The 18,890-nt window shown below is 36.9% G+C and overlaps 1 long non-coding RNA gene across 1 annotated transcript; it reads left to right on the top strand.

Annotated features, from left to right (window-relative positions):
* Positions 1-3,771: 3,771 nt before the first annotated feature.
* LOC137082580 (uncharacterized) lies at positions 3,772-18,515 on the top strand. Its single transcript, XR_010906369.1, has 3 exons — positions 3,772-3,895; positions 4,439-4,497; positions 18,470-18,515. It is a non-coding gene; the product is annotated as an uncharacterized lncRNA (long non-coding RNA).
* The last annotated feature ends 375 nt before the right edge of the window (positions 18,516-18,890 follow it).

The following is an 18,890-nucleotide window of genomic DNA, read 5'->3' on the forward strand; positions in this document are numbered from 1 at the left end:
TAAGCAAAGATACTAATTAAACAATGTTTTTCAGGTAGGTCTAAAATTAGTTTTTAGGTAGAGAAATTGAATAAAGTAATCAAATGGAAAATAATTGCATATTTCCCTTTCACTTTTCACTTTGCATATTTCAGTTTAAATTAAAGATTAATCCTTATTAAACTTACACAAGCTATTCAATCAAGAGCAGTGAGTGATGTTCTTATCTTTTGTTTGACATTAAAGGGGTGATGAATTGAGAAATCAACTTTCCCTTGAGCTTTTGATATATAAAAGGTCATGGTAATATAAGAATCAAGTCAATATAAGACAAGTTTCAGAGCTGAAACTTCCTTGGCTTTTATAGACACCAGGCTCAGCAAACAGTCCTGTGCAAAACCCAGTGTGTTGGAGAGAGCCTCAAAACCAGTTTAGAAAATAGCATATTACTTATTAGTTATGATGTTTTTGAATGTAAAAACCACACGAACATCATTAGTTGAGCTCAGACTACAGTATAAAAAAATAAAAAAGCCAGTTCATGACACCTTTAAACAGAGTAAAGGTTACTGCCCCTTTAAGACCTAATGCAGGGATATGCGTCGTCTTTCTCGACTGTATAGAGTTCACTTAAGGCATATTCAGACTATGTCTGCTTGGACACTCACCAAGATGGACATGTTGACATACTTTCTGTTTGAGTTTGTCCGTTCAAGCGCAAGACTGGAAAGAGAACTCAATATTTGCGCACTGTGAGGCGTTTGCGCTCTTAGATGATGCACAGAGATAAATCTCCTCTCAGCGCGCGAGAGCTTTCATTCGCGTCTTCTGGGTGATGATGACGGAGAAATTACTGATCATAATATCTGTCTGCAGAGCCGCAGTTTCACCCCAGCTGCGGTTTTGCCCACAGTTTCACTACAGCGGTTTCACGGCACGTGGATACGTTTGATTTTTAAATCTTATTTTTGTCTAAAACTATCTATTGATTGTTGTTGCTCCTGCTGTTATTTTTGCATCTGCTGTTGCCCAGAGGTCATCAGGCTCCTTTAGCACAAATAAATACTATTGAGCAAAGATACTAATAAAACAATGCTTCTCAGGTAGGTCAAACATTAGTTTTTTAGGTAGAGTAATTGAATAAATAATCAAATGTAAAATAAAAAAAGTTAAAAAGTTAAAAAGTTGATTAGAGAGGGGAAAACCTATAAAGAGATGCAAAAAATATAGGCTGTTCAATAAATAAATATACATCAATAAATAGTTTAAAAATTGATTTTTTGTCTGTCCCAATAAATCGTTTAGTAAACGGCACTTTTTCTGTCTGGACACGGAGCATAAAAAACATGCAACTTATTCATTATCATTTATCTGTGAAACTGTCTATGGCAGTTAAATGAATATAGCCTTTTTATTAGACTATTGGTATTGACCATAGACCGTAAAAAAATATGGACGACTCGACATCATCCGTTTCCGCTTGGCAGATTTGAAGCTTTCAGACGGCCTTGCACGGCGCGGACATCTTGGGACCGAGTCTGCGTAGTAGCGATTTCGGGACCGGAGTTGCGCAGTAGAGCGCAGGAAGTAGAGCAGGAAGTGCAGCTGCGATATCAAAAGCCCGCCCACACTCTCGCAGATGCAGAACAATTAATAATGTTGGTGTGAAATAAACAGTTATGGAAATGTAGGAATTAAAGCTAAAGCACCAATCTGCTCCCAAAAATTTCGAAAAAAGTCCGTTAGTGCCTCAGTGACAACTTCACTCAGAGAAGCCGTCAGTCTCAGCTGTCAATCATGACGTCACACCCCCCGTTTTTATAGCATCAAATAACTAACTCAAACTAAACTTATTTTTAAAACGAACACCTGAAATGAAATCATTGTGATGATAACTGCCTTCAGTGACATAAACTAACTTTGGGGAAAACATTTTAAAGTGTAATTTTATTATTTAGTTTGCCTCGCGTCCATTAGAAATCACTGAGGGGCGGCTATACTGGGACCGGTCACCGGGGGGCGATAGAGGCGCGAAAGCTTCAGTAAATGAGAGGGAGACTGCAGGCTTGGTATTGACTGGTTTGAGGTCTTTTTTGGTATAGGGGGATATGGCCTAAAACGCACCATAATGCAGGAAATCACTTCTATAAAATCTTTTTTTTTTTTCAACCCCCTATATATTGTATATATTTCCTCTTGTCATTTATAATGGCTATTGTGGTTAATTTAAATATTATTATTCAGTAAATATTATTTTCTAAAAACATGTATTTGGTATTGAGAAGGGTCCGTCAGTGATTGCAATAGTCAACTTCAGTGACCGTTACATTATTAAACCACTAGATGGTGGCAAAGACTGTCTTTATCAGTGACTGGATGTAAACTAGGAAGTTAATTGATTTCCGCACTGTCAATCGAGGGAATGCACGTGACGTCATCGTCAACTGGAGCGACTTAGATTATGCCCCGCTGAGTGGCAGAAAGCCTGAGAGGCAGCATTGGTTTACAGCGCGAATGCAGCGAAAACACAAAACCAGGCCCGGCGCCAGAAGGGGGGTAGGGGGAGGCTTGTCCACGAACCGCATAGTCATCGCTGTTCTGAGTTTGAGACTGACTTGATAATAGTGTGTAATTTTCTCACTCAAACCACTGCCAACTGCGGCAGCTTCTGCTTTTAGAGTGAAACGCTGCACATAACTGCTTGTCTAGGATATGTAATCCTCTGTAAGAATTCGTAATAATTGCATATTATCAGCGAAAAGGAGCTAGCAAAAGATCCAGTGTGTATCTGTATTTGCACTCGTCAAATGATTACATTTCCCGCCTTGGTGAGTAATGTAACTTAAGCCAATCACAGACATGTTAGTAGATTTCTACAACTTCATTGTATACCAATGTCACTGCGGAACTTTGTGAGATTGCCTTTATCGAATGAGTGACAGCTTTTAGTGAATATAAAGTAACGTTATATTACCACTACTAACGTTACACGCTTCAAAACACTGACCCATCCACATACAAGCAGGATTCACTTGAAAAATGTGATGAATGACAGTTATAAACATTCTTGTCGAAATGAGGCTCCTAAAATGTCATTATCCATGGATCACTGAATCTTTGGTAAGTTGTAAGGATCGTTTGCTCTACTTGTGTTTTCCTCCATTAACTCCAGTCACGCAGCAGCTCTTCTGCCACTCAGCCCCGGCTGAGGGGGCGTGTTACGGCGGGAAAGTGACGTCGATGCATTCCCTCTATATTTAAAAAGGACAAAGACAAAGCTATCGCTTTCAAACGGATTTTATAATTGGTATATCTATATTATGGACATCAACCTGAACAATGAGTGCTATATCAGATGCATGCAGGTAATAGGCATTTAGTCTCATCTCTCTCTCTCTCTCTCTCTCTCTCATAGCATAATACACTACATTTATTGTATTATATGATGCAATAAACTTCAATGAAGCGAGGTTTCTTACTATCTCTAAGTGACGCTTTATTTTGAATTAGTGCAGGCTTTGTCTCAGTTGTTCAATTTGAGGTTAATCTGTGGCGGAAGGAAAAAGTTCTGCACAAAAAAGATTTTAGAGATTCTCCGTTGTTGTTTCTGATTTATTTACACACTTGTGCCTGTTGTATAAACGCAATATCTCACTCGTTTGAATGTTGTTAAAATATGCTGGAAAATATTGCGTTTTTTTTTTCTTCTTTCTTTTAATGTTGGTGGATTATCAATTTTAGAATTTAGCTTTATTTCGTTTGCTTCTGAGACGTCATTGGTAATTGTGTATTTGTGAGGTCATGTGACTGATTGAGGGCGAAGGATCAGGTCTTGTGGCACTTACTCGTATTAGAAAAAGCGAATTGAATTTGCATAGCTACACCACAGCACTGTGGCGTGTCGAGTGGGGCACAGGTAATGACACTAATGACAAATCTGTGCTAGTAATTTGCATGTAAATAGCTGTCTTTATGGTGGGTGCACTGGTGCAGACTGTAACAATGTGATTACATCTCGCCTCACAGCGCGAGCTGCTCTTTCTAATCTAATGAATAGTATGTGGCGGACCTATGGGGCACAATTATGGCACGAGAGAGAGAGAGGGATGGGTGTGCGGCCTGACGTGGTCTAAACAGGCTGAAGAAATTGGCCTCTATGTGCTAGTTTAGAGCACTTTACGCCAAGCTGCAATTGCATTTGAAAGACATCTGGTGTAATTTAATAGAAAAGATGATTTGAGATTATACAAGTCAGCCCAGGAAGCATAAGTAAGAGTCTTCCGTATTATCTGTATTATCCTTACAGATAAATATGTTGCATGTTTATTGTAGAAATTGCATGTGAGCTAATCATCATCTTGCATGATGCCGCCAAATTAGCATAGTGAAATTAAAATATGAATGATGGAATGAATGACTTTAGACTGATAAGACTTTTGTTGTATCTTTCATAAAACAGAACAGAAACACAGACTTTGGGAGAAATCAAGGAATGCACTACTGTTCAAAAGTTTGGGGGTAAGTTTTTATTTTTTTATGTTTTTGAAAAGTACATTGAGTAAAATTTTGGAATTGTATTACAATAATGGTTTTCTATTTTATTTAATCTTAAAATGCATTTTATTTCTGTGATCAAAGCTGAATTTTCAGCATCATTACTCCAGTCTTCAGTGTCACATGATCCTTCACAAATCATTCTAATATAATGATTTGCTGCATACATTATTATCAGTGAAAACGTATTTTTGTGGAAACTGTGATTCTTATTGTGTGAAAATCTGCTTGGATGAACTTGATGTACGGTCGGTAGGGCAATATATAATATAAGGATGTGCTAAGCTAGAGCAGGTCGCGTGCTGCGTTCGCCTTCACATTTAGAGGATGTTCAGCCAGCTTTTTTTTACTTTATAGTAAACAAACAATTCAAAGATATGACACACACATTTTTTGTTCAATAGATTAATGTTCTGGCTTCATGAAACATACTTAAAAAAAGTCACTGACAGTTTATGTATTAATGGCATGTCTTTTTCCAGATCAAGTAGAGAAAAATGTATGGTATCACTCAATGTTGAGGAAAAAAAAAGTGGAATCATCATCAACAACAAAATCCCAATTAGTACTTTGTTGCTCCTTCTCTGTCTTATGCCAGGCATGCCATGGACTTCACTAATGAAAAACAATATTCCCCATCAATCTGGTTCCAATAGCAGTTGACAGATCAGCTTTGGAGTTTATGCCTTATCATGGACTCGTTTTTTATTTTTTATTTCCACCATCATTTTTCAATTGGATTGAGATCTGGACTGTTTGCTGGCCATGTCATTGAGTTAATATGCCTTTCCTGAAGAAAAGCTTTAACACTCTTCGCTCTGTGACAAGATGCATTGTCATCCTGAGAACTGACATGCCTTTGTCTGGCTATCACCAGACCAAGCTCAATTTGGACCAAGAATGAACATTGGTCTGGGGAGTCTGCTCTGTAGTTTCTACTGCACGAGGAGTGATCAACGAGCATTATTTGAATAACTCTGTACGCAATCGGATAGTCCTTAACCAATCAGACCACAAGAGGCGTGATCAACAGGCAACAACCCATCATTTCTCATCCGTCATCATGTTAAATCTGCCAGGTGGATAAGCCAGTCTGTGATTGGTTCCTGCTAAAGTGTAACAGAAGCTGTAGAAATGAATGTACAGGTTTCCAGACTGAGTTGCCGGGCGAAATCAAATCGCCGGCAGATCAGGCTGGGTTTACCCAGTCTAGACTTCACCATCACTAAAGACATTTTCTATGGATGGAATGAGAAGTGTCCAAAATTTAAATGTACTCCTGTGCATTGACAGTTGAGGTAATGAAACTCCGCTTGTCCTTTACCTGTCATAAATGATTTGGGAAAATTGTTTTTTTTCTTCTTCAGGCAGTCATTTTTGTTTATGACATATGTTTCATTAGAATGGTGCCAGACAAAAGTTCCAGCATCATCTCCTTGACCAATGCAGATTCGTGATTCATCACTGAAAATCACCTTCATCCAATCATCACACCTCATGATTGCTTCTCCTTAGCCCACTGTAACCTTGTTTTCTTCTGTTTTGGTGTAAGTGCTTTTTCCGCCCATTTGTTTTTCATTTGTTTTGTAGTGCATTTTTTATTTTCAAGTAAGGCATATTGCTTTGAGTTTTCTATCCTGACGCTTTGACGTCTTCCTTGGTCTGTCTGTATTTTTTCTTAAATACTGTCTCCCTTTCATAACCTTCCCATTCATTTTATACTTGCACCAAATTTTAGACACAGCTGACTGGGAGCAACCCACTTCTTTGGCCACACTCCGTATTGAAATTCCTTGTTGAAGGAGTTTTATAATCCTTTCTATTGTTTCAACTGACAACTGTCTTATTGGGGCCATGTCCAACAGCTCGTAAAGGTGTGTAAGCATTCCCTTTTAACTTAAGCTCATTAATTAGCACTTAATTAGACTTGTCCTGGTATTTGTTTTAGAAAAGGAAATTAAAAGATGATTCCATATTTTTTACCTCAACATTGAGTGATTCCATACTTTTTTCCTCTACTTGATCTGGACAAAGACATGCTATTAATATATAAATTGTCAGTGACTTTAAAAAAAAGTATGATTCATGAAGCCAGTTCTAACATACACCATCTGGTGCTACTTGGACACATCAGCAGTGATGATCAACAGGTGTTTCGGGTCTTTAATCAACAGACGCCCTTGCCTGGGCGACCCGGCCTGTGTCCAAGAGGTGTGGTACTCCAAGGATCCCCCTTCGGATCCACAGCCGTTGTGAGGCTTTTTCGGCAGCCTCAGATGTTCTTTATGGCTTGTCTGCACAATTGTCCTTTAACTTCTAGAAGCTTGAGTGTTCAGAGTAACGACTGTCCAGCAAAGCCCCGTCAACCGACCTCCACTGACTTGCTGCGTACTTTCCATCCGCTGCTCCTGCACTCCTCCACCAGCTCTGGAAACTTGGCTCTCTTGTGCTCTTTTGCCTCCTCCAATCTGTCTTCTCAGGGGACAGTAAACTCCACTATGACCACCTGCCAAAGTAAACTCTGATGTAATCACCACATCTGGGCAGAGTGAAGTGGTAGCGATGTGATTCAGGAACTTAAACTGTCTTCCCAGTCCACTTGGAGGTGCCAGTCTCTTGCGCTGGAGAGGAGCTTACCTGGTAAGCGTAGCTGCTGATGTGCCTTTTCCACAGCTCTGAAAAAGGGTGATGGTATGCCTCGAGGGATACTGACACTTACTGCTCTGAATTGCTGCTGTGATTGTATCTTGTATCCCTGAAGACTTGATCATGGTGCCAGCGATACTGGCCATCCCTCAAAGCCTTTGGACAGCAGCTGAGGATATGCTCCAGTGTGCCACTCGTTTGGCACAGTTGGTGTAAGACTGGAAAAAAACTAGCAAATGCCGAAATGTGTAATCGAGGAACAAGGACTCTCTGAGAAAACGAAGGAAATTAACATCTGAACTGTTCCTCACGCACCATTCGAGACGCTAGTCTCACCTCAGTATTACTTATTCTACATCTTTCTCTGTTGATCCCCTCTCATGCTGAGATCACTGAAAATACACCCACTATCTCTTTGTTGCAATGTTAATCCTCACGATACAGTATTATGTGTTTGATATCACTGGAAATGTCTCAGTGTGACTGGTACAAATATCTCAACCCCACAGAAGTAAACCAGAACATAATCAATGTTTAAAGAGTTTAGAGATATCTTGCTTTATTATGGTGGGTGTGGCCTTCGGCCATTTGGTCTTTTGTCAATACAGGTCTATGGGACAGGTCTAATGGGATTACATTTAAATTCCCATTGTTAACATATGTTGCCATTTGAATGTTTCAGGTTTGAAACCACTTGAGGGTGAGTAAAGGATGACAGAATTTTAATTGAACTATCACTTTAGGATAACCCAGCATTATGTAATCTTCAGAAGTAGGGCTGAAACAATTAATCGAATAACTCGAGTTAATCGAATTCAAAAAATCCTTGAGGCAAAATCATCTGCCTCGATGCTTCGTTTAGTCCATTTAACTACACACGGATATTGCAGAAAGAATTTGTTTTTGTGTAAGGACTCGGAGTATGAGCAGATTGCGATTATATCGGCGGTTTAGGTGGGTAAACATCCCAAAAACTGCAGGTGGATGAGAGTTAAAACATTAATGTGTTGATTTTAATAAAGACGTGGAACTAATTTTACGGTAAAACGCAACGAATGTGTGTCGCTCTAAACTTTCGTTTTCAGCTCATCATTCTGCTCCAGATCAAAGACCACAATGCGAGAGAGAGCTGCATCAACACTTTTAATATCATTTAGTCTCACTATTTTAAAATGAAGACAACTGTGTGTTGAGCTTCAGGATACGATTTTAATTTATTCATTTTTATTTTGGCAAAAAAAAAATGTGTATAAAGTGTTGATATCGCAACTGGTAAATACACTAAATTTTGTCATCCTGGCATGTGTGGAAAGTTTTGAACCATGTGTTGTTACCTCACCCTTATGTTTGCTCATTACCTTTTAAATGCATCCTTATGCAAATTTCAAACACTTGAGGAGAGTCTCTACATGAAAGACTCATGAATGGCAGAGCAATGTGCTACTATTTCTCTCTGAATTAAATTGAATTGAACGTGGAGGATTTTAACTGTGACAAGATGATTGACAGGACAGTTTAAATGGGGACAGGATGCAGGTATATAAGCGACAGAGCTGTCCGTTAAAGACGCAATTACAACAAATTAGTGTGTGCCAAAGCTTGCCTACTCTTCTGCAACACACTCAAAAGTATGTACTTTTTTAACACAAAAATAGTACTGTTTAAGGCATAGTATAAGTAGGCAAATTGGGACACAACTACACTGTAAAAAAATTATGTTCAATAAGTTATGACAATGTGTTTTTACAGTTTTAACTCATCAAAATAAGTTAAGAAAGGTTCAACTTTTTTTAATAAGTTATACAAGATGCAACTAATTTTAAGTCAGTTTAACATAATTCAAATTGGAATTACTTAAAAATCCAAGTCAATTTTACTCAAATATTTCAGGCTGTAACTTTTTTTTACAGTGTAAGTATGAAAAGCCCTGTAGGGCACAACAATTAACTGAAGAAGGGTTTTCATAAGAACATGGATTATGCTCTAATGAAATTAATTTTGTCACTCACTAATGATCCCCAGTGTAAACTCGTGTGTTTCAGTGTCGATATCACAGTAAGCGGCTGCTCTCGTCCATCCAGCGCAGCTGCAGTCCAGCCAAACAGGTGCACAACACCTTCACTGCCTGAATTCATCCTTTGTTCGGTTTAATGCGAGCAATTGCCGAGCCGTATAATCAGCAGCTCTAACCTTTTAGCAAAACACAAGCCGCAAGAGAAATACTACGAGCAATAAGGCCCATTATACTGGCCGAGCAGTCGTTTGTCTTCTGGATGTGGGTTTGTGTGCTGCAATTAGGAGGCATTATGAAGACTCAATTAAACAATTATGAGCGCAGCTCGAGCCTCAGTGCTCGCAGTCTCCTGAAATTCAACAATAATAAGGTTTTGGCGCTTTCTTCATTGGATTACACCACTGTGATGTGGTTTGATGTTGCGGTTTTGTAGTCAAAAAGAACTCTCACAAAAAGAAGATTTGTGTATTTGAATTGCATATAAAATCTCCATAAACATTTCCACATTTGATCCATAAAATCTCCACATTTGAAAAAGACAGTCATGAATAAATGAATAAGGTAAGATTCTACACATTTTCATCTATTTAATTTAAATTTTCGAATCAGCATAAATCTGTTAATTGTGAAAACCGTGACAAAAGTCAATTAGGTAAAGCGTGCGATTGAAAGAAATTGGATTTGTTGATCATAATTTTACAGTATAATAAACCTTGTTATTGTGCATTTTATGTAATGATGTACACTGTAAAAAATTTCTAGTGCTTTCAACTAATTATTATTTAGTAACTAGTTCCACAGATTTTTTACGTTTAGTCAATTTCGTTCTAGAAATTGTTACCTGAATTAATATTTTTTAATTGGCTCAAACTTGACTTCAACATTAAAACGTACGTTTGCTCAATTATTTTTAAAGTCAATTGAATTAATTTTTAGTTGGCTCAAACTTGACTTCAACTTTAAAATGTACGTTTACTCAACCTGTTTTTATAATTAATTCAACGAAAACATTTTAATTAGTGGTTTCATTTTTAAATGGTTTTAATTGTTACTAGAATTTGCAGGTGAACTAGTTACGTTATAGCGAGGATAAAAACAAATTAAAGCACATTGTATCATCTGCATTTATAACATTTGTCATACATTTTCATAAGAATTAATTTCAAATTTCTTTAAATAATAAAAAAATGACCAAAGCCCTTGTCACTTTTCTTTAATGTCTTTAATGCACCTTTAGTTTTGAAAATACACACACAGTCAAAGCAGATACAGTGGAGCATTCTTGCTACTTGCCAGTGTTTCAGCTGGGAAAGGGATAGTTCACCAAAGATGAACATTCTGTCATTTACTCGCCCTCATGTTGTTCAAATCCTGTATAATGTTCTTTGTTCTGCTGAACACAAAATAAGATATTTGGAAGAATGTTTGTAACAAAGCAGATTAGCAACCATTTACTAACATAGTATTTCCCCCCCTACTATGGTAGTGAATGGTTAACCATCTGCTTGGTTACAAACATTCTTACAAATATCTTATTTTGTGCTCAGCAGAACAAAGAAACTCGTACAGGTTTGGAACAACATGAGGGTAAATGACAGAATTTTCATTTTTGGGTGAACTATCCCTTTAAGAAGAATGGATGAGAAACTTTGCGACGACAAACCATCAATGGATATCTTGGTCACACCCTGTTGGAGAAAGAAAGAGAACAATTAATAAAAAAATTATATTATTTATACATTTGATCAATATTAAGAATTTACTTGCATGTGTGACTAAACTAAAGTTGCAAACTAAAGTAATTTATGGCTAGCTTTCTTTCTCTTACGCTGTTTAGAATTCGTCCCATTTGTGAGGACGGTTAAATAAGCAACATTTTCATTGTATTCGTGGTTATTTTGTTCCCATAACTTTACGGTACAATTTCACATTTATTAAAAAAATCACGTTTAACACAACCAAGTAACCCTAAATAGCGTACATTATTTGGCCAACATTAAGTTACACGTTTGACATGTTTCAGTACATTTCCTTGTCTAAAAATCACCACTTGGCCTATAACGTTAGCTAATGAGAGAAAGTTTGTCTGACACAATAGCACACAACAAGCTGAGATTAAATCTAATATCATTATATAGTATTATAGTTTAAAACAAAATTATGTATTATTACTTAAACATGGTTAAAGACCATATTAACGTAACGTAAATCATTTATTCGATGACGAGTGAACTTGACGTAGACTTCACTTAGGCCTAAATAATCCCCATTTCCCTTGGATATATTTACTTCTAATTTACTTCTTACTTCACTTCTAACGTTAAATATCCACACAAGCCTAATATGTTCGACATATTTGTCTGCAATATAATCATTAACACTTACCTGACGCGTGAACTGCATCCTCAAAATACCTACTGCTGCCTCTGTGGTGAACCTCGCGAAGTCCTTTGATCTCAATCCTTCCGCGAAATCAAACAAGTACCTCAGATATCCTTCCGCGAAATCAAACGAGCGATACAGATCCTTCCGCGTAGTCGAACAAGCTCTTGTATTCATTAAAATTAGGCAGATTAAATGCCACAATTAACTACATATGTTAATGAATTATATATGAATATTAAATATGTAAGTGTTGTAGGATCCATCTCATTATAGCCTAATGATAGGCTACCATCATAAACAAAACATCGAAAATACATCTAATTTCACAAATATTGTTCTGATATAGGCTATTATCAAATGTTTCTAACAGCCCATTTCAACAGCACAAACAAAAATCTATTTACCATAGTAAAATATTGTGTGTAAAATATTGTGTTGGCCATATAGCCTACTTTTATAAAATATTGACTGGAATCGCGTTTTTTGGTCCAGTCAACATTTGCAATTCTAAATGTTAACTGGATTTGAAAATATCAATTGATTGAATGTTTTTCAAATATATTTGAGCAGACTTAATATAATATGTCTTCTTAACTAAGCACAAGTAAGAAAATTAGTTCAACATATATTTTTTTGCTCTTCCAACATTTTATTAATTGGAGTTTTTAGAGTGTAGATAAGATGTGCATGTATCTTTAAATGCAAATGAGCTGCTGCTCCTCCACTTTCCAGACGAGGGCGGAGCCTGTACAGCTCGTGCCTCCGTTTTTTTTTTGTGTTTTTTTTTGTTTGTTTTTTTTTAATTATTATTTTTAAGCCTAGCATGTGGATCGGGCTTGAAAGTAAACGCCCACGGCTAGGATTGGATAAGATTTGCATATTTAATGAGCTTCAGCTCCGCTGTCAGTTCAGTTCACATGACGGAGGGATTGTTTTGAAAGCGGCAATTGGAATGATTCTCTCAATCACGGCTCGTAAACATCTTTATCAAACAAACACAATGATTTATTTTTCATCCACTCGCAATTGATTGAAATATTATTTTTGTACTACTTGGCCCGGGACTAATATTACATATAAAAAAGACGTTTTACTCACTAAGTGTGTTTCACCATTCCTGTTGGATCCGATATAGAAGGCATAACATTGTGTTTTAATCTCAATATGTCTGCAAATCCAGCTCGACCTGAGACTAGTTTAGAAACGGTTCCGCAGTGAAATGAAGCGAACACGCGTACATGTCTTCCTCACCGGAGCTGGAACTTCATTAAAAATAAATGAAGTAGCACACTTTCCTAATATTAGGATCCAAAGGAAGCTTATGCGGCGACTCTGTTCTTCCACAATATCTTGCTGTCTTCTTCGGCATGTTTATTGCTTCTAGCTAGCGTGATCCGAACAGCTCCATGGGTCTGTGGGCGGGGCGACTGAAACACACGTGATTATTATTCTGTAGAGGCGGTGCTTTGCAACAGATGACGTAAAGATAGGCATATGATCGTTTTCAGGGGCATTGTGTCTATAAATGCTTTTCTTTGACTAACAATTAAGTTTTTAGCTCTGAAACTTGCAGGATATTCTTATATTACCACAACCTTTTATATATCAAAACCTCAAGGGAAAGTTGATTTCTCAGTTCATCACCCTTTTAAGATATTTGTGTCTGAGCCTGACACAGTTAAAATCCTTTTATTTTCACTAATGACATTTTTACTAATGATACATGTTGTACAAGTTAACACAAGGCTCGGTCAAATAGCCAATTGAAATTAAATGAACAAAGGTCTACCAAAAATGATCCAAGCTAACATTAATGTAACACAAATGCAGCTTATTGAAATTCATTTTTTTTCTCAAAAACTGTATATATGGGTACTAAACTGCAACATAGGATCTATTTACATAATCCATCCATAAAAAGTTTATGCTAATCCAGGTTTTTATGCAGAAAAAGCTGCATAGACTGTCAGTTAGATATTTTTATATTATTTTTTTTTGTCTGTCTTTTGAAAGTCTCCTATATAAACATTGATCAATTACTATTAAAATTCTCTCACAAATATTTGCTAACTCAATCTATTTTTTACAATGGGGTAATTGTGTTGCAATAGCTTACACACAGCACAAGTAAGCTTGATTTCGAATGGTAAATTGAATTTAAAAAGACGACTAAACAGTAATTAAATAAGAACAAATAAACATATTACAAAAAATAGCACAAATAAATAAAATAGAATAACATATATAAATGAAAGACTGCTTTATTTTTTCAGGTAGGTCTAACATTCAGGTAAGAAACTGAATTAAAAAATGCAAAGTGGCTAATTAAATTTAAAATAACATTGGATAATGTTTTTTGCAAAAAATTTAATAGTTTCATATAAAACCATTAAAGTTACACAAGTTGATCAGTCAAGAGCAGTGTGATCGTTTGTCTTTTTGTAGTTTGACTTTGAATAACAAATGACTGCTGTCCCTTTAAGAACTGCCGCACTCATGGATCCTGAACACTGTTCCTGTTACTCATTCTTCATTTCTTCCTGAATTTTTACGACGGTGTTTACATTAATACTCTTCAAAATGTGCACTGAGAATTTGGTTGATTGTATTTGACCAATAATAAGCTGGAAAAAGAAGCAAATATTTGCACATGTATGTCAGAGGGGGCTTTATTACGGTATGTGTGTGTGCGCTTCAGATGTGAGCCTGAAATCTGAGGGATTCGTAGAATTATGTGCAATCCCGCTTGAAATTCAGACCGATCACACACACTAACACTAACACACTGTCGTAAGGAAAAGTCCAGCAGAACGCGCGTTCGCCGTGTTCAGAGGGTTAACCGGTCTGAGTGAGAATATGCGGCTGCGCGTCAACTCGCTGTCGGTCAGAGAAGGAGAGGAGAGGAGAGGAGAGGAGGGCGCAGCTGGGATCGATACTGTAGAAACTGAGCAGGCTATCGTATCTTTTCAGATATTTCAGTATCTATATTTTTGACAACACTAGTTGCACTGTGCCATAACAGGCTTTTTAAAAGTGAAATAAATCCACACTTCAGAGCGCCGTTTACCGGGCTTCCATGGCTAAAAGAACAAGCACCGGAAATCAGGTGGCCATGGAAACCAAAACTTGCCCGTTTGGAACCGATGATCGGAACCGAAAACTAATTTTCGAAACGATTCCAATGGAATCGTTATTTTTTTCACGGTTCTCGATGCCCAACCCGTGTACACACACTGCAGACACACATTTGTTCAAACTTTTGCATAATAGATTCCCTTTAATACACATTTAGTTTATTACAGAAATCTTGTTTCATTCATGTAGGACTGACAAATATGCTTAACATTTTGTTCGTTTATGTTAAAACTCTTTCATCTAAATGCGTGGAAATGTTATCTACAGATCATTCTACTGAAATGCATGCATCTTCAATTTAGGCCTAAATAAGATTTCCATTTCTGGTGTTTGTATGATAAAAGTTAAATACAAGAGCATGGTTGACAATTGTTTCGCAGGAATTTGAGTCATCAGTGTCGCAGTGTTTAGCAGATCAAGGCTCTTTTTATATTCACACTGTCCTGAGTTACTAGTAAACAATATGAGTTTTAACTTCCTTGTGTGTCTGTTGTGTGCGCAAACACACACTCACACAGTCTCATTGAGATGGACATGAGATGTCAGGCAGACGAGCAGCCGCTCTAATGACCCTCCGCTGAGAGCCTGTGGCCCTTAAACTGAGCCTTTATTACCAGCACAGTCAAGCCGCTGTGGTTTAATGCAACGCTTGAGCACACGTGTCACGGCCTGCTGTGTTTCTTATGAGCATGGTTTTATGTTATAGTCTTAGGAGTTATTTTTTAATTTCTTTGTATGATAGACTTTGTTCAAAAGGTTGTGATTTTTATTTTTTTTAATGTTTTTGAAAGTTTCTTATGCTCACCAAGGCTGCAATTGTTACATTAAGTTAAAAAAACTCCAATATTGTTAAAGGTCCTCCTAAAGGAATATTGTTATTCCTGAGATCAAAGCTGAATTCTACTCCAATCTTCAGTGTCACATGATCCTTCAAAAATTTGCTGATTTGAAAATATTACATTTTTGACCTCATTGGCAGATTTTTAATTTAAACAAAAAACAACTTATTTACTTCTGTGTCTTGGTTTAAGAATGTTTAGATATTTGTACTGGAAAAAAAGTTTGCATTGTATGATCAGCAACTTTTTTTAATCTTGTCTTCATTTAATTTATTTTACTACACAAATATAATGGTAAAATACATGTACTGACTCTTATGCTAAATAAATGTATTCATATTAATAATTTGGATGAAACAACAGCTTTAGGGAGTTTAAAGGTCATTTACAAGCAGTGTGCAACTTAGCACATTAAAATTTCAAGCATGTTTATCTGCATATTACAACCTTGTGCATCTCATTCAGTCAGAATTTAAAGTTGACGGTATCCATTTTATAATAAATATAACTAAATTCTTTTTGTAACATGCACTGAATGTTATTGCAGCTTTGACAGAACACTATAAAGTCATCTGTAGATCAGATCTGCAGCTGTAATCAGTATTTATTGCTGGGTTGATGAAACCGACTTTATACAGTCACAGCGGTTCTGCTGCTTGTTCTGCGTATTTGTCAGAAATGTGTCCTTGCTCTTCCCTGTGTGCTTGTGAAGGCCGCGGCGCAGCACGTTTGTTGCATTTAATAATGTGACATCCAAGGTAAATCTCATAAACACCAAGCAGTCTTCATGTCATTCTTTTCTTATGTGTGATGTTGGTTATTACAGCCCAGGCGGCTCTGAGGAAAGTGAAGTCCTGACAGCGCAGCTCATCTTCATTAGACGGATGGTAATTATGTATAATGAAGTGCTCAACGCAGTCAGATTGCTTTTTATAGTGTATGTAGGTGACATAACCATAATTGAGATGTTCAAACACATGAATATTAAAAGGAAACATGTAAGCACAAATCAACTTGCGCGTTTGCTTTCAGTTACTGAGAGAAATAGTTATAAATAACTTTTCTGAACTTTCTATTTATCAAAGAATCTTGAAAAAATTTGGATCACGGTTTCCACAAAAATATGAAGCGGTGCAACTGTTTTCAACATTATTAATAATAATAATAATAATCATCATAAATGTTTCTTGAGCAGTAAATCCTCATATTAGACTGATTTGTGAAGGATCATGTGACACTGAAGACTGGAGTAATGCTGAAACTTTAGCTTTGATCAAAGGAATAAATGACATTTTAAAATATATTCACATAGAAAACAGTTATTTTAAATAAAATATCACAATATTATGTTTATAGATTTTTTCAAGATTTACTAATTTCAATTAATAGTAAAATTTCATCAACATTTTATTGAATAATCCTTGCATAGTATTAATTTTATAAATTACTAAACCTTAAACTTAAATTTAACCATTTTTATTCATATTTTTTTAATTGAATACAAATCACAATCTAAATGGTTAATTCCCTTGTTCCATTAATATTTATACAACATTTTTTATTAAATCAGCACTAGGTATCTTTTCAACCTTTACAATATATTTTCAAGACTCTTGTGATGATACATCGACTTACAATAGGATGAATGACACGTCTGCCATAGCCTGACGGCGTCTGTATCGTTTTTAATCGTACTTTTAAACTTCGGGTTTCGGGTAGTAACCCGAGAAAAAAAAGAACTACAAAATTCGACTGCTTTACGTCATATACGTCCCTTCCACCAACACACACACTTCCTTAAATTCGGACGTGCGAGCCCAACTTTGTTCGTCGGATAATATAGTCATGTCCGAAGCAGCACAGACAAATAAGAAAGAAAAGGTTTTGTTGGAGGAAAGCAATAAGAGGAAACGAAAAAGTGATGTGATTAAAGGCAGGACGAGGGTCAACATGTGACCAGCGTTTGCTCGTCGGCGTGAGCTGAAGGAGGCGTGCCCGACCGATGCTGTCCTGCTTGTTACGGTGAGCTACCACTCAAACATTGAATTGAAGTATCATATAGATTCTGTAAAACGCTAACCAATAGACTACTATAATGACACTGGCTTGTAAACGTGAGCATCGTGATTATTTGGCGTTTGAAAAAAATAAAACCCACGAAATTATATTCATACGACATGCTGAAACATATGTCACTGACTGTACCTGATGAAGACATTTCACACGCGACGCCAGAAGAACACCTGCATGTGAACTCCTCCTGCAGTGTTCAGGGGAACTGTTAGTGCTGCACCAACCCGCGGGGACGCTTTTATGAAGTTATTTGGCCCGCCCCGCACCACTGTATATATTTTTACAACCCGCCCTGCACCCGCGACCATTAAATAGACATACGGGGTCCGCGGGTTATGAGACGACCCACGCATCACTAGTTCAGGGCTATCAGGGCTGTCATGTCAACAAATGCACGCGCGATGGCATCCCCTGTTGTAGGATGACAGAGCTTACGACAGTAGTTGAGGACATTATTTTTTCCCAACTGTAGGGGGACCCCGAGAGCAAAATCATTATTGCTCCTTTAAAAAATGTACTTCATAATTTGAATATGTAAGTATTATTCCATTCAGTTTCATGGAATTTTACTATTAATTGACATGCGTAAATCTTGAATCTTGTTTTTTGTATATTATGTTTACATGCATATACACACAATGATCTAAATGGCTCAACAATATATAGATGGCTCCCATGTCTATCAGGTAAATGAATTATGTATTCGGGCATTGAAAAATCTCTCTTACAGCTCATAATTATTGCTCTCGGAGCAGATGGATTGGTAACATCTGCTGCAGAACATGTGATGATTTAATACACCTGATTGCTTGTTGCTTAGTATTTGTTTTGTTTTGTCTTCTAGGGTGGTTGATCTTATCAAGGCTTATCCAGAAAACCGAATTACAGGTAGGTGGAGGAACAATGATCTTTCGCTGAGCGTTAATGGGAAGGAACCGCAGCATTGGATGAGCAACTGCTGTGAGTGATACAGGATCAAATTGGACATAATGAGACATTTCTTTGATATATCTATCACCCTCGCTCCTGTCAGCGTTTCTGTGATCAGCACTGATGTAAATGCAATGATCATGAGTGTCAGTAATAGTGATGAGATCTCACCTTTAGAAGAGTGAGCTGACAATCAATTTTACACAATGACATGCTTCACGTCACGACATAAACAAGACTCAATGAAGCCCTCCAAGACATTTCATCCCCAAATATATTTAATATATATCTTTTTCCAGGGTTTGCAATTGTTGCACTGTGACATTTATTTTTTC

Source organism: Pseudorasbora parva, chromosome 7 (genome assembly GCF_024679245.1).
Source record: "Pseudorasbora parva isolate DD20220531a chromosome 7, ASM2467924v1, whole genome shotgun sequence".
NCBI lineage: Eukaryota > Metazoa > Chordata > Actinopteri > Cypriniformes > Gobionidae > Pseudorasbora > Pseudorasbora parva.